This window comes from Meleagris gallopavo, chromosome 7, assembly GCF_000146605.3.
Source record: "Meleagris gallopavo isolate NT-WF06-2002-E0010 breed Aviagen turkey brand Nicholas breeding stock chromosome 7, Turkey_5.1, whole genome shotgun sequence".
NCBI classification, from domain to species: Eukaryota; Metazoa; Chordata; class Aves; order Galliformes; family Phasianidae; genus Meleagris; species Meleagris gallopavo.
Window position 1 is genome coordinate 5913452 of NC_015017.2, and position 18228 is coordinate 5931679.

The following is an 18228-nucleotide window of genomic DNA, read 5'->3' on the forward strand; positions in this document are numbered from 1 at the left end:
TGTTTAGGAGATGGAGAAATCATTACCAGGTTTACCTTCGTTTTGCATTTCCCTCCCTGATTTTGAAATGATAGCCCTGGTTTCTTAGTTATTTCTAAGGCACTGCGACTTAACTTCTGGCCACCTGAACAAATAACTTCAGCCTACAAGCATTTAGTAGCAAGGTGAATTTCCTTTCTTACAGCCCATGAAATAAGCATGCCTTCTAAGGAGACCTAATATTCACAGCCACAAACCAGGTCACAGCTACTGCCTTCTAAGATTACCTGACACCTTTTGATTCTTTTGTACAGTGGAAGAAGTGACCCCACTTAGAAATCAATAGGCATCTCCATTAAGTAAGAGAAATAAGTAGTAGTGAGCTACCAGAAGCTGAAAAAACTCATGCATCTTCAACTTCATAGAGGTATATGAGAGGAAGTAGGAGAAAAAGCTGGTGCACCAATACTTCTTTCTTCCTTCAAGGAAGCACACTGCTACGTCAGTGCCATATTTCAGCCTGTCAGCAGAAAACTTCAAGCCACTATGCCACATAAAACTTACAGAGTACTAGTCCACTCTTGGAACTTCAAAAAAAAGGATTACTCTCAGTTAGTGAGTCAGTATGTTTCCTATAAACTTATACCACAGAGTTTAGAACACAATTTCAGATAATAGCTGGACTATACTGTCTTAAAAGGCAATTACACACAACTGATGAGCCACACAAACATTCAAGCCACTGGCTACATCAGAGCCTTGAACACACACAAAACACACCCAAAAACACCGCAAAAAGAAAACAAAAAACAGCAACTGAAATAGCTTGTTCCCATCCTCTGAGAGACTGGTCTACATGGAATATTGGTTATTTAAGTGAGTCTGAAAGGGCCTCAAAATAAAAATTAGGATTTACATGGAAGAGACATTTTCAATTTCATGCCTTGCTTATCCAGGACAGTGCAGTCCCACATAAAGTCTGCACAGTCAGTTTCCAATTCCCTCCCTCTATCCTAAATAAAATCCCTACTATTTCTTCAGAGTTCTGATATAAGCATCTGCGCCAAGCGTTTTTCTGGAATATTCTTTCCTTGGCAGCCAACCCTGAATCAGAAGACACTTTAAAGCCACAAAGCTATTTTATTTCCCTAGGCATCATCTCTGCAGCTAAACAAGCATTCTTAGCAGAAATTAGGAATTGTTAAGTTGGCAACTTCTTGTATTGACTGTCAGCATTATACACCTACAGTCTACTGTAAAACAGTCTAATAGAGATTAGACTTGGAGAATAAATAACTTCCTTTCACACCCTGATAGTAGTTACAACACATAGCACAGCATAAATTCAAAATTCATTACATTTCTGTATTAGATTGAAGGGCATAATTACAAGCAATAAAAAAAGGAAATAAGTTCCATCCTCATCATGCAATGAAGAATATATCTGGTAGTAAAAAACCATTTTTTAATTGCTTAATTTAGAAGACTGCCACATGAAACTCTTCCAGCTAAACCAAAAAAGCAGGTACACCAAAACTAGCAAGCGCTATGCTTGACAGATAGCAATAACAGATCAATTAAATGTTACCAGCTAAACAGCACGAGTCGAACTCTTGCAGCATAGTTTATTTCAGCTTATTTAGCGTTCTGTGAGATTATGATAACCAAGTATTTTCTATTAAAAAAAAAGTACTTGTTAAGATAGAAAACACAAATAGTTCAGACAGAGAAAAGAAGAAAAAAGCAACTCATCCCTCTGAGCACATGGAATTCTAAAGCTTCTCAGACAAGGACTTTTCCTCTCCTTCCACCAAGCCTGTTTGCTCCTTGAGGGATTTAACAAACCCTCTCAGTACTGGCATCCAGCTCTAAGAACACAATGGCTAGCAGAAGAATTCAAACATTACTACAAGAAAACCAACGGTGATAAAGCACACACAATTCTAACAGCCATGCATTAAGCATGAATTGTAGAATAATGAATTGTAGAATAAGGCATCAATCCAGTCATCCAGTCTTTAAAAATGAGGAATAGTGGTAAGTTTCCTGATTTCCGTGCACAAGGTTCGAGACACAACAAGCTCTCAGTGCTCTTATTTAACACACACTATCTTCAGTAGCAGCCACGGCACCCTCAGCCTCCATGAACTAAGATCAGCATGGTCTGCTGTAACCTTTATGGTCTTCAGCTGTTTATACAAGTATGGGATAAGTTTTAAGCTTTAAAAATAAACAAAGAACCAAAACCACCAAAAAATCCAATCTAGCTTTAAACGCTGAGTGAATAAATAGCTTTCAAGACCATTTTAAGTCTATGAGAAAAGATACAAAGCACAGGATAGGTTAAAAAAACTGAAGACACTGAAAGCCGCAACTCCTGCTTATGCAAACCAAAGGTACTTAGCCAGTAACTGAAAAGAGTCAGGATTTATTTTACTGATAGGCAAACGAAACAAAATTGACATCAAGCAGAGTGAAAGCTCCATTGCACTGCATTTTTGGTGGGCTTTCCTCTCATTTGAAGTGCTGTAAATACTGCCATTACACACTCTAATGTGGGACTGACATCTTGATAGTGTCCCATTAAATAAAGAAGGATTTCAGATGATAAATTGCTACACAGACATTTATTTATTCAGTTTGGGTTTTTTTTGTTTTTTGTTTTTTGTTTTTTTTTACGTTCTGTATCTTACTGCAGACTTAGTTAGAGAAAGAAAAACACAACTTATCTTTAAGAAGGTTAAATGGGAAGACATACTACTTTGGATCAATTGTTTGCAGAGAATCATCAGGAAAAAGATATGCTCCGTCTGTAGTTATTGCATCTTGTTTTTACCCAGAACAGTCAGCGCTTTTCCCAGAAGTCAGCACAAAGAAACTCCAAGCATGATTGTTTAGAACCCTTTATAAATTGAAGACCAACACTTTAATTGTAAGAAAATCTAGATGACTAAAGCAGTTTAAAAGTGTAAAAACTTGGAGCTACTTTTGTGTTTGTTTGCTGCTCTTCAAAGGGACAAATCATTCTCTGTTCTAAAAAGCCACAAGTGCCTGATACTTGAACAAGTATCTCTATGAGTAGCTATTGATCAGTGTAGGGGATCAAGGTTACTGTAATACAATTTCACTGTCCTACAATAAATTTCAGTTTATCATTTCTAATCAACAGTCCTTCTTCTCTGAAAGATACATGATCTGCTCTCATTATCTGATTATGCTATGTGAATGTGAAAAGCCTACAGAAGTTCAAGGAGAGGTTGGCCTGATTCACAGAAGAAAAACACTCCAGGGAGTTTTACTCTACTTGCACTACTAAGCTTTGCCTCAGTAAGTCCCTGAGGTAGCCAGTTGGATTTTGTGGAACTACCAGGATACTGTCCTACGTTTTCATACATTTTGATAAGTGGCTGACTTGAGCTGCAGTCTAAGACAGGAATATCATTTTTGGCAGTCTGGATCTGACCCAGTAGGTTGCTCTGGTTCTCATTAGCATCATACTAATACGTCTTTCTCAGCTTATGCATATATAATTATCTCACAGAAACCACATTAGAGTATTTTTCATTCAGATACGAGTTTCAATCTTTCTTGAGAGTACATAAACTTTTAACTCCAACGCAGTGCCCATTGCCAGCTTACCAAGTAGTAAAGGCCAACCTAATTCAATCACTTACTCAAAAAATAGTAAATAAAACTGAAGATGAATTAACAAACATGCTGATCCAAGTACTAACAAAGTGCAGCTCTTCACCTCTCTTGTGAAAGTACCCAATTAAAAAAAAAGTAAAGCATCAGCCAGAAAGAAATACAAAAACGTTGAGAGCTGCTCCCAACCTATCCCACCTGCATCTCATTAGGGAGCACACCTGAACTCCTCCTAAACCAGTATACACCTTCACACATAGCAATCTCTGTAGTTTACTATTCCAACAAACATTCAACATCCCCTAAAACTACTTTACTTATCAGTGTTCAGTAGTAGATATTCCCTGTATTTTACATCTGCCAAATTCTTGAAAAAGAATTTAAGCCAGAGGATTCACATACGGATATAACTCAAACAGCTAACTGCAAACTGTTAACAGCGGACCAACTTGCGGTTCAGAGAAGTTGTGACATCTCTGATAAAAGTCCTTTCATACCCCAAATACATTTTTTGAAAACAAAACAATAAACCATCAAGTTTTGGGTTCTACACAGATTAATCTTCTATACTAATTAAAAGCACAAAAAAGCCTTTTTTTCAAATGAATTTTAGACAACAAAATCATTTCAGGTTAAGGAGAAAATGATTTTAAGCATACAAACTAACTAAAACTGCAAATAAGCTAAAGTTTAAAAAAAAAAAACAAAACTAATTTTCATTATTATCAGTAAATGGTAAGACCCAGAGCTTTTACTTCACTGGCTAATGGTTTTAGTCTCCCACTAGAACAAAACACACACAGCATTCTTCAGGCCAGTAATTATCAAGTACTAACACAGAAAAAAAAACCCTTCAAGATGCATATACACAACTGCCTCAAGTCTGTTTTAGTACAATACAAGCAGTATCATTAACTTGCACAAACTTGGTATAAACACACACCACACAAGTCTCTAATAAATATTATAATTATTATTAGTTCTCAAGCAAAAGACCAGAAAACTACGGGAAGTAATGTTAAAACTTAACAGGTTTTACCTAGGCTAAGTAACCTAGGCATTACATTCTAAACCTAAACAATCAAGAGCAATGTAAACTTCATGCCTGTGTAATAGAACAATCTCAAAACCTCTAGAATCACACCACACAAAAACAGTATCTGTGTTATGAGTCTTTTAGAATTAGCTCACATAGTTTTACTATTATTATTATTTTAATGAACTATTTCTTCCTTTCAAAAACACATACATGCATATGTATGCTTTTGAATTCCCTCTTCCCAAGTGTACAATCAATGAATATACACATGTTATAGCATACCAGAGGGCTTAACTACATAGTTGTTACACCAAAACAGAAAAAATAGGGACACTCACCCATATCCTGGGCTCTCTTAGAAAACCTCAGTAGAGTAGACCTCCAGAAGAGATCCTTCCCCACCAGCAGTCAGCTCTTAAATGGGACTAGGAGAGATGCAGCCAGGCTCCAGCCCTTCCTGCAGCACAGGTGAATTGCCCTCACCTTGCTCCCATGGCTGACTCATTGCTCATCTCAGGTGATCAATCAGAGATTCAGGCAGTGATTCAGCAATTCCCATACACGAAGGAACTGCCTATGGTAGGATAGTTAAAATAACTCTATTACCAAAAATAATTTTAAACATTAAAAATAATTTAGAAGGTTCCAAGTTACTCAGACACATACTCAAAATCTCACAACATACCATTAGCTAGCATTCATTTTTAACAGAGCTTTCTTACTGCAAAGCACAAGAAGGAGATACTTTGAGACAGATCTCAGTAAAACTCTTGTTGCTGCAAGCTCCTTTTGTTCATGTGCAGGTGTTTCCCATTTATAATAGCTTAGCACAATTCCTTATTGGCTGTGCCTTGATTGCTTCAACCTGAGATGGGCTTTTTTTTTTCATTTTATTTTATTTTTTTAAGCAGCAACTTCATATCTTTTCAAATTTCAGCCCTGTAGTGACTAAAATGAAACAGAATGAGGAGAAAGGTACATAGTCTGATCAAGAACAGAAAACAGACTATCAGGAATTTGAAAAAGAGTCCCTATTAGAACAGTAAAGATCACGTAATTAAAAAAGAGTTTCTAGAAATTTGTTATTGTGTATGTATATTAGACTCTTATTCTGAAATATTTGTATAATTTTGACAGGTTGCCCTATCAGATTAAGCACCAAACAGCAATAACAAAAACATCCTTTTCATGATTTCAACTAGTCATGATTAGAAAAGGCAAGCATATATTGAAACACAAAGGAAAAAGTTTCTTATAACACACAGGTATGGGGGTAAGCACACCTTGGTTACCCCCCCAAGGAGCCAAGTAGGAAGCGACCTCCTGCAAGTGGGCTGTCACTCACCGCAGCTGCTGCTCATGCAAGCCAGAACCCAAAGGAGTCATGGCAGGCAGTTTGGGACAGCTGTTGCTACTTCAGAAGAATACCTGAACAGTCCCATCGGGAAATTAGATGAAAATTCGTCTCCAGTTCTTAATAGATTGCTAAAAATGAACATGCAGTAACTGGCATATTTTAAGTAACACGTGCCTGAATAACCACCCCCTCAAAAAATGACTTTTTAAAGGCTTGTCATCTGATGGAACTAGTAACTGTACAGCAAGATAAACCTTCTCTTTCAAACGTGGACCATTCGCCCTGTTGTTTGGAGGGAAACAAGCTCCTCTGCAAGCACCAGCAGCAGTCCTCAGCTCTTCTCTCACCTTAAAATGAGTTCTACGTGTTAAAAATTGTATTGTCTAGATAATATTTAGATACCATTGCTTTAAAAGTAATAAATTTTTTCACATCCATACAAAGACTACAACATCCAGCAGCAACATTCAGCCTACCTCAGGAACAAACACTGCAGAACAATTTAATACTAATGCTATGGAACTCATGTCAAATACTTGATTTATACTTGCACCAAACAATTTCTGTGGATTGGTGTTCAACGAGTCCTCACAGCTACTTTCTCTACAAGCTCATTATTCCTTTAGAAAATTAATAAATATCAACATAGCACACACTGTGTTACAGTCCTTGAAGGCAGGTTGCAGCGTCTTTTGCCCTTCCTCCTCAACAGATGACCTGGCAAAATATGGGTTTGCGGATCGCTGCCACTTACAACAGCTCCTGCTTTTTTGCTAAGAATGAGGGAGTCCCAAGGAACAAGTTAGACACCTAAGCTGCCAGTAATGGCTTCTGAAGCTCTGATTCTAAACACGAGGAAGAAGAAGGTTGTGCAGCTACCAGCTACCTCAGCTTTTCTGTGCCTTTGACATGAGACTTTCAGCTGGGCCACACTTCACAGTCTCTTTCCATACAGATTCTCCTTAGGTACAAGAGCAGACATTATAACCAAAGGGCTGAGTCTCTAGTGCATTTACATTAAACAAGAGGAACTTCACTGCGTTATGGCTGCCCTCTTCCCTTTATTCAAAATGGCTCCCACAAGCCCCTAATAGGGACATCGATAGGTCCTCCAAGACACCAAACCACATAAACCTCCAATTGCGGTCCTTCCTCGCACGTTTTCCTATCATACCACACTGAGGTGACATCTGTTTATACTGCAGTACTATGTACCTAGTCTGAGCTATATTGCTACCCCACCTTCCCTATTTGTACCTGCTGCAGATCGTTCTTAACTCTCTTTAGGCTCTGCTCCAAAGCACATTCAAATCAAGGCTTCCAGTTTTCTCTCCTTCCTTCAATTGTATTTAATTATGCTCCTTTTTTTCTCCTTTGAAGTCTAGGGAAAGAGCTCTATTCATTTCAACAGAGATTTGGCCTGCCCTCTTATTTGAAGTGTTCCACCTCATAGTATCTTCAAAACCAGTTGCCCACAGGGACACGAATGCATCTAAATTAAAAATAATAAAAATGGAATGATTATGGCTTTATTAATTAAAGAAATAGGATTGTATTTTTTTTTTTTTAGTGTCAGTGAAATTCAAAACACAAATGAAAATAGTAAATAATATGGAAATGTCTAGGGTCTAAAATAGAAACATCTACATTAAACAGATCTGAATCATTTCCCCCAAACAGTGGATAAATAATCAGATATACTTTGAAATTCAAAAACGTAGCCGGCGCTCCAAAATGAAAGTAAGTGAATTTCACTGAGTGAAATATGTGGAGATTTATTTATTTTCATCTTATAAGCATGCAAAGTATTATAGTTATACTTTCCTCTTGCTGTTTTAAAAGAGTTCCACTGAAAGGACCATTTCCAGTGACCCATCTGTCAGCACACAGTAATTTATGTGACTCGCCTTGTAGGGGTTATTCTTTTCACATTGCAAATCTAAATTTACTACTCACTTTAACATACTCGCTCCTGATTGCACTCTGATGATGTGCCCTCAATCCAGCTCATGACACCGCTAAGATAAATGTGTGCAATGAGAATAAGGGCAGAACACAAATATACATTGCTTAGCTCAAAGAGATGCAATCAGACCCTTACGGTATTAGCTGATCTATTCTAGACAATATTACAAGGCAATTAAAGTCCGTATGTATTGGCTGATGGAGGTGAATTATGCTAAGTTCCAGAAGGCAATCGTCTGAACCTGGAGATGCTGATTAATTACCCAGCAATAATTCATAACTAAGATATTCAGGTCTACCCTTGCTCCACCAAGTCAGAGGGAGACAAAGACAATAGAATGTATAAGCACTATTCTGACAAAATAACGTTTGCAGCTACAGCCTTAAATCTATATGCAGAAGAAGCAACATTTCAGTTTAAAAATTAGATTACCAGAAGCAAATCATGAAATTGAGTGGGTTGAGTTTGTCCACGGCACGCAATATATCTGTCAACACGCACAGCAGCCCCTACCCTAGAAGGCCGTGTGTTTCCCAGCTCTACTGGCTTTCTACAGAGTAGTCACTGTACACCTCAGGGTACAAAGAACCACACTACAGCCTCCAGCTTGCATCTCAGGCTGCTAAAGCAAACCAGTGGGCAGGAATAAAACACAAACAAAAGATGAATCCTGCTTTATACGCGTCCACAGCATTGCTCGTTTCAGTTTTCCTCTATCATGCCAGTAGATCATTGACCGTTATAGAACTGTTACTTAATGTGTTATTAGAGACATGGATTATTACATGGTACTACCTCTCAATTGCAACCGAAGTATTTTACAAAAGGAATTTAGCACAGTAGCACGACTCAGGAAATCACGACAACGTTTCAAATTGCACTGACTTTCCTCCATAAATAAATAGCACCTCCATTTTGGAAGTTATTCAAAATAAAACTCTGTATACTCCTTTCCCTCCCCCCCTTATTAATGTCAGGGGGTTTTCCTCAAAGTTGTTTCGTTTTCAAAATTGACTAGCATGCTTAAATGCAAGAATACTAATTAAAAAACTGTTCTCTTACTCTTATGTGACCAAAGTATTGGAATCATTCCTGATTTTTAAAGCCTATAACAAAGCTCTCTGAAGCTCAAGTATACACTGTTTCTCTGGGAAGAAAGGTACCATCAACTCATGGTCAAGATCCCTCATCTGAGCTGTCCTTATGCAAGCTGTGTTTGTTACTACTTATGCAAAGCATTTTATGAATCCCAGTTTTCTTGTTTTCATTATCTCCTCCTGTTCTCTGTTGTTTAATCAGAATCTGAAGATTTTTCAGACCACAGAATAGCTGAGATATCTATAAGTAATATATTTACTGATTTGCCTAAGGGCTGTCTCCTGTACCTTGTGTATTCTACCTAGAAAATGCTGTCTGGAACACTAGGTGGGATATGTACTATACTGCCATCACAGAATAATCTAGAGACTTGTCTACACTGGAAAAACAGAAGCACCGAAGCAGGAAGTTGAATGAAATCTTGCAGGATGTAAATATGGCACACAGGAACAAGTAGCTGAGATAATACTGAGTTGTAAAAGCAGGATATTTGTATCTATGTAAAACAGCCTGAGAAGGAAAAAGCTGCAAAATCAAACCATCATAGTTGTGATCATACGGAGAGATTTCTTCTTATAAGGAAATAAGAAAACATCACTCTGAAAAGTACAAAACCTCCCTGGTTGGAACCCTTGTCCAGAAGAGTTCTTTATGTAGTATGACTAAACAAAATTTATTATCAAGAATATTAAAAATTAAATATCAAGATTATTCAACTTGACTGTTAGTTTCCTTTCCTAATTAAAGAAGCCTACGATTTTGATTGTTCAGAAATACTTTAGTAAGGCTATCCAATATTTTCTAATCATTTAATCTAACACTTAGCTTTAAACACCTAGCTTTAATGTGTGAACTTATACTGCCAGTCAATTAAAGACAGAATTTATGTTCAATGTTCTACAAGATAATAAAAATCCTTCTTTGGCAACCTAACTCAGATAAAAAAAATAATGAAAACAGAAAAAGAACTTGTCCCCTGATAGTGTAAGAAGTTACTCATAATGCCATATATGCACAGCATATTTTTTTTTTTTTAAACACATGCTTGACTTCAGAAACATTTTTTATTATTTGATGTAAACAGTAGTATCTAGTTTGGTCTTAGCAGTATGGAGCGAAGAGGTAAATTATTATTACACTTGGGTACACTCACAACACCTGGCAACAGAGAGTAGAAATTTATCAACTTCTAAAAACAAGACAATAACTTTTTCAGAGTTTCAGAAAGCACACTTTATTGAGTCAAGTAAGAGGATGAAAAATTCAAATATGGAAAGACCCAGCACTCTCATTTCCAATGTATATCAAGCCCAAAATCTTTCATACATTCTTGTCAAAAGAAAAAAAAATTACTTATTTTCTATGCCTGATGCTTGACAACTTAGATATTTTTTCCCTTCACTGAAAATCTTCATTCCATTTTCTCATAAAGCCAACGAGAGATAAGAGACAAAACTCCATATATTCTTCCAGCTTTCATTTCATTCAAACTCACTACAGCTCAGTCCAGATACATCACCTCAGCACAGAGAAGCACTGGTGAATATTTCTGTATAATCATACGCTGGAACAAAGCTTTCATCTCCTCGCTGGAGTAGCAGCCCTTGGTGTCTCCCAGAAAGTTCTCAGTTACTGTGGTTTCTATGTGTGGGTTTCAGTGCAGGACCAGTAGAAATGAACATTTTACTCTGTGAAAATATGTGAGAAATTCCTAGTGGATTAATAGCGAGGATTCAATTAAAATCCAACTTCTACAAAGATACAACACAGTCTGTGTACATTTCAATTTGCAGAACTGGTTATTTAATAAACTGAAGCCTGATTATATTTTTGAGCCAGCCTACTCACGTATTTCACAGGAGAGGGAGACACCAATGTGGGTTTCAGATGTGTGGTTTTGGTCCAACTGAGTTTGACAACAAACATGCCTAAACAGCCAAGAAACAGATCATTTCCACACTGTGTACTTGAGTCCAGGCATCTAATTCTTCCTCTGCCATTTGCATCTCAGCCATAAGATTTCTGATCGTTGTCTCTCATGATTTATCCCATTACAAATAAAATGCCACATTTCTTCAAGCGCATAGTTAACTTTTTTCCAGCATGAGGGGTTTTAGCACTTCAAGAATACCTGAAGAAGCTGATTAGGACATACATTGTTGTGTCTCATTCAGGGTAACTTCGATTCAGTAGACATCATTGACAGAGAGGAAGATATTATGTACAGGAGGCATTCTGCACCACATACCTACCCTGAACACAGACAGCAGTTTTAACACATCAGTTCTGCCTACTGTAATCTTCCCCCTCCCAGTGCACACAACTGCTAATGGATGCGAGAAGTTCAGATGGATGGCAAGCTGTTATTTAGTTGTGCAATTTCATTTAATGTAAGTGCATGAGCCTCCTAAATTCCACAGCATAAGGAACAAATTGAAGGTGCCGTTCCATCAGCTGCAGCAGATTCTCTGTACCTGCCAGCAAAACAAACATGGAGATGACAGAGGAATTTTAATGTATTCAGAACTTCCAGGACACCTGAGCTAAATAAGATATGATTACAGTTACCTGCTCTTTACCCATGTCTTCTAACCTCTCCTTATGGAAAGTCCTAGAACTTTTAGTGACCGCTAAAGGCCAAGAGTAAGTTTCGCATCCAACCTAAAATATCATGCAATCAGAATGTCCCTTACCAACCTTGGATGCAAGTCCAGGTAAGCTTGAATGTCAACTTACAAGCTGTGAGATGGCTATAAATGCAAATAACATCCACATAACCATCAAGGAATTTGAGCAAATTACATTCTTATTCACTTTAATCTTTAGCAGCAGCACACTTGAAATTTGTAACAAGTTACGTAAATGTTTCACTTGTAATATTAAGTAATGTCACTGTAGCTTCTAAATATAACAGCAAACAAATTCTGGTGTCTACATACAAAATCTATAATACAGAATTATCCATGTTCCAAAGCGAATGAATGTGTAAGACTTCTACAAGGCTTTCATCTCTTCAGAATGAATGTTTTATGAAAAATACTTGGTACTGTCAATAACTGAATCAGAAAAGGAAAATAAGTTAGCTAAAAAGCTGAAGTGTTTTGTTATATATGAATATATATCCATGTATATGCTACTCGGAAGGCCTCACTCACATTTGCACAGAAAAACCAATTTGAAGACCTTCTTTTGTTATTTTAAGCAGTCTGAAACCGTTGTTATTTTGGGAAGCCAAACAAAACAGCACGAATTGTGCTGCAAAATCTGAAAGTTACTACAATACATGCAATCTAGTTTTTGAATAAGTTTTACTCTGCTTTGGATAAAAAAAGAAAAAAAAACAAGAAGTAGCAGTTAACTATTTATGGTGATAGAAACTCTGTACTCCTGTTGATAAAGAAATCACGGCAGCACTTTATTACAGACATCCAGAAAACTGAGAAGATATACTCCTATATAAAACAATAATGCTTTTAATTAAATGCCCAAATGAAGTAATCAACATTTGTACTTCACACATTGAATTTTTGGATGACTCGTTCACAGATGCGGAAAATCTCCTGAAACACACCCTAAGAAATTAGAGCAGATTTCTGATTTGCACAAATGTGGAATGAAAGTATGACCTACGTGTGAATTTATTCCTCATAGCTATAGTAATTCCTGTGTCCATTGGCACTTTTAGATGAACTACTGGCTTGATGCACCAACAACCAATTTCTTGTAAATGCATTTTCTCTCTTGTAGTGCTTAGTAACTCTGTGTCACTTAAATAGCTCACTCATATGCGTGAAATCCCCTCCAGGATTTTGATCACCTAGAAAGAGTACTGCTCACCAATGATGCCCGCTGTTTTGGGACAACCATACTCTATTTCACATTCAATAAAACTACACTACAGAACTGACGTCTCAACTACTTTTCTAATTTATCCATGTAAATTCTCATCTTATCTTGTTGAGCCTACAGGCAAGTCAAGCACTATTTATATTTTTGGAACTAAAAAGTTACATAACAGCCAAGTGACATCTTCCAAAACTTGCTCACTGTACTTTGAAGACAAATAGAGAAATATCCCTTATTTTCCTCAGCATTTCTGCCAACTTATCATTGTATAAGCTATGAAACAGCAAAGCAGAAGTCACCGATCTGTGGAAGACACCGTAAACTTAGTAAGCAGCTCGTGTTCAGTACTTTCCATGTCTGCCCCAGATACTTGAAAATTACAGATGTTTCCAAGAAAATAGAAGCACTGCACTCAGATATCAATTCTCAAACATAAAATGAGTAATTTCTGTAATGCACAGGTAAAAAGTCATCCAAAACATTACTACTACTATCATTCTTTTACGTTATTATGGAAAGATTGAGGAACAGTCTGCAAATACCTGCATCAGGTTATATATCATTTTTGAGCAATTCAGTACAGGACAGATTCAATAATCACAAGTTAAGAAGTTTCCAAGGCAGTTTCAGAGTTAGGACATGAACTGGAGATGTGTGTTGGCTGCTTAAATAATAGAGATGCATTCAAGGTATTTGGGTGCCTCCAAATTTTTGGTGGAGTTTAATAAAGGTGTGTTGGAGAGAACTTGGTTATCCAGCCAGCACAGTTTATGCTTGACCTTGGTTTATTATGCTAAGGTAGTTTTTTTATTTTAAGCAGTGAATGCAAATAGTTTCATCTGATAGCTGATTCCACAAGACGTATCAAAAATATTCTTATTACTTTTAATCTATTTCTAATCTCAAGAAACAGGTCTACACCCTGAATCTCAAAGCTGTGATGACAACCTCCCTAAAGCTGATTTCTGCACTTAGGTAACCTAGACACACAAAACTTATTTCAACTATTCATAGAAATAAAAACATACAGACCTGAAGCATACTGTATACTTCCTGCTACTCTTAGAAATCCTTGTAGTAGATTTGGAGAGAAACACAATAACCCAGGGAAAAACACTATCTTGATTTCTGTAATGTTGAAGCTAATGCACACATACTCCTATCTTTTAAGAGAAACTGAACTACTCACTTTGCCCTTTGCAGACATGTGCATCACAAATAGAGAACTGCGTAAACATGTGTTCAGGGGCTTATTCCTCAGCAGGATGTTAAAGTTGAACCATCATTCACACACAATAGAATGCCCTATCTCAAAGTTAAATAAAAACACGTGTCCATTAAAATGCAAATTTTGAATACCTTATTTGTCATAGTTTAGCAGCAAGCTAAAACAAAATCAATGTTTTAAATAGAATTTCGACAGTCTCTAAGTCATTTTAAGCTTAAAAGCAATCCGCACTAAAACTGGAGAAGAAATAAACAGCAAGTCTGATAGTCATTTAAGTCTGTAAGGCAATACTACAATCATGACCATCTTCGCAATATTAATTATTTATTTCAATCAATATTCCTTGCTTCAAAACCATAGCACCATCTTTCAACAAACTATTTTTTTTTACCTGGAGGTAATGATAGCAAGCTTAACATTACTCACACTTACTAAACACTAAGCACACAGGAGTGCAAAACAGGATTTAAGAAGCTAAGTAGATTAATCTTATTATCTTCACAATTAGTGCAAGGAAAAGCATATCGTTTGCTGATCTTAAGCAGGTAAATTCAGACAACAAGAAAGTTTCCTGCTCAAACAACTCAAGTTTTTCCCCTCGTAATTTAAATTCTAAATTAACTTGGTAAACCCAGAGCATCTTTTCTATTTCCATTTTTAATCAGTTTTCATCTAGTTAGGAAAATTTCCAATTCTACCTTTCTGACCACATTCCAAATTCAATTAAGTACATTTCCAACATTAACAATTCACATCTGTTAATCACAGAAAGAAGAGTAGTATAAAATATTGGAGCATCTTCTTGACTAATAATCAAGGCAGGTAAGAAACCTAAGTAACTTTTTTTTCCAAACCTAATCCAATACTTCTCAGACTGCTTAAAAGCATTGTTCCATTCAGGACATTAAATTCATCTTATGAACTAACAATGATCAACTCCTAAATTATTTCAGAAAAAAAAAAAAGAGAAAAGACAATGTAGTGGTAGTTGTAGAGCGTTCAAGCATATAAGCAAGAAAAAAATGGAATGGAAATGCACAGAAATTAAGCAGAAGGTGCTAACACATCATCAGCCAAGCAAGACTTCCGTGCTGCCTAGCACCTAGTGTTATATTGCAAATAGCAATAGCTAAATATAGCAGGACCAGACCTGAATTATTTGTGCATCTGAAGTTTATCATTGGCAGTGCTAGCTTTAGTATGGAAAAAATGCAGCAGAAAACACTTCAGCAGAGATGAAACTTTTAATGGGTATTTGTGTGCAAGATGGTGCTTATTAAGAGTCTGTTCAGGTACCCCGAGCAGAAAGAAAGAAAACTAACAACCACACAAAGATGTTTCTTTGCTCAATCAGCTTTTTACTGCTGGCTCTATTCCCATAGAATTGTACACGAATTATGTCACTGACTCTTCTGTGAATAAAACCACACAAGGGAGAACTGATACTCGCAGTCACAAAACTAGCATCACTTCACTGGAAATGCCATGAACAAGAAATAGATACAAAAGATCACAAAATAGGATCAGGTGTGCCCTGAAATCCACTTCAGCACAATTACACTTTCCTGCACACATCAACTTTTCCATAGCTGTTTCTTTCCTGTCACAACACAGAAGGCAGGAAGCATTGCTGAAGGGTTGCAAAGCTCTCCAGCTTCCCCTTTTGACATGAATGGGGTTACAAAAGCATTTTAGAGGAAAATCAAGGTGGGATGAGCAGTCACTACAGCTTAGCCAATCTACAGCCTTCCATAAGTTTCTCCAGGTGCAAAGCTTTCATATTTGGCCCATGGTTCATAAACTATGGCAGGGACAGAAGTCATTGGAGTATTTAAGTAATTACTATAAGGTTATGTTAAAGAATAATTGGATTACCTGCAGATTCTTTTTCTAAAATAATGAACCTCAGTTAACTAATTAGCAGTCAAGACACTGCTATACCATCATGCCCGTGCTATTAGTCTTTAATTTTTTAAGTCACCCGTAATTTATAAAGTTGTGAAAAACAGCAGTGAGACAGAAGATATGAAGATTTATTCTGAAAGCTTTTTTTTTTAATTGTCTCCAAACAGCCTTCAAAATGATTCATACTGCATATGATACTTAATTCAAGTCAAATGTAAGAAAACATTTAATTTAATTAAGAAAAAAAGTCAAAAAAAACCTCAACTCTTGTTTATCAAGCTTCAACAGTGCAGGTTCAAACTGAAAGGTAACATTCATTTTGATTATCAGCTGAAATCCTATTACAATGGACTCAAGCTAGCCAAATCCTCCCATTTCTACTAACTTCATTGAGTAATACTCTTGAAATCAACGTGACAGAGAATAAGATCTTTAAAAAACCCTACAGCATCTAACAGTTTTACAGTTACAGTTTATTGAAATAGGTATATTATCTGAAGTTGCCCATGCTCTTTAGCTCTCTTCCCAATTACCTCACAATACACAAATCACAAGATGTCCTTCCCCTGGATAACACACTTGTCCCAGTGGATAAATGAAACACAATGATCATCACTTCTTCGTGCTTTTTTACTATGCTCTTCTACAAAGCCAATATTCTCATTTTCCATTTTCCATTCTCATCTGCTATACTCTGAAGAGCAAAAAAATAAACAACAACCAGAAAGCAATATTAGAAGAAAGGATAGTACTACCTTAATAATGAATGAAAACCAGCTGAATATACAATAAGAACAGTCACTATGAATGAGCTGTAACTACTTTAAACCTAGAACATGGATGCGTTGATGGAACTTGACCAAATAGGGTCCCAGATCAAAGCTTAGCAAAAATATCCTTGAAAATCATAGTAACTGAGTCTTTTTTTAATTTCCACTATCAATTACCCTTTCTCCACATCCTCCCTCCACCATTGGCCATCATTAATCGAACAAGGTACTTTATTATATAAAGTAGAGAAAACAGTAGATCCAACACTGAGTCCTCGATGAAACCAAAATTGGTAATACAAAAGCTTTTGAAGTTCAAGTTAAAATCTTTCTGCTGTCATTACTGCAGAGTCTTGAAAGGAATATTTTAGTTGGGTTTTTAGTAAATGAATGTATTTCTTAACACCTTCCATCATCCTCTTAGGATTCATGTGCTTCACAGTTAATTATCCCAGCTATTTTAGCACAACAAAAGAAAGACATCAAGAATGAGCTCAGAGTCATAGAATGACTGAGGTGTAAGGGACTTTAAAGGTAACTGAGCTCCAATTCCCTTCCAAAGGGCAGGGTTGCCAACCACTAGAGCAGGCTGTCCTGAAGCATAATCCAACCTGGCCTTGAATGCCTCCAGAGTTGGGACATCCACAACAGAGCAGACAGAACAGCACACACAGAACACAGCACCCGGTATTTCACTCAGCACCTATTTGTTCAAGCAGTCAAACACTAAGACATTCTGTTCTACAAAACGCCAACTAGCAAACAGGGAAGAAGGCTACAGGGTGCAATAAAAGGACAAGAGTCCCCAATTCCCATCTAAGACATTCTTTGACAATGCATCACCATGTTTTATTTCATCCTTCTCTTTAAAAGTGTGATTTTAATAATGAAAAATACACATGGACTTGGTTTACTTTTTTTTTGGTGTTGTTCATTGGTGAGTATTTTTGGGTTTTTTTTGGTTCAAGTGCTATATTTTATAATTTATTATAAAATAATAATTTTTATATAATTTTTAAATATTTATTTATTAACTGATTTTAAAGACACGCTCATTTCCACTTCGATGTTTAAATCTGTTTTGCCCCTTCAGTTTGATTCTGACAATCAAGATGGTGCCCAAGGGAACAGGGGCAAAATTCCAGGATTGAATGTGACCTTTCTAGACCACTTCCTGCTTCATCAACATCTGTGCATCTAAAAGTATAGAAGTTAAAGACACCGTGAAGGACATTACTACTGCTACTTTTTATTCTGCTGTAGGAAAATTCATTATTAAGTTAGAGGAGAAAAAGACCACGGAAGAAGGAGTTTTTAGAAGTTTACGTGATAGTAGCATAAAGATTATCAACATAATGTTAATGGGAGAAAGAAAAAAAGAAATCTGGGCTAATA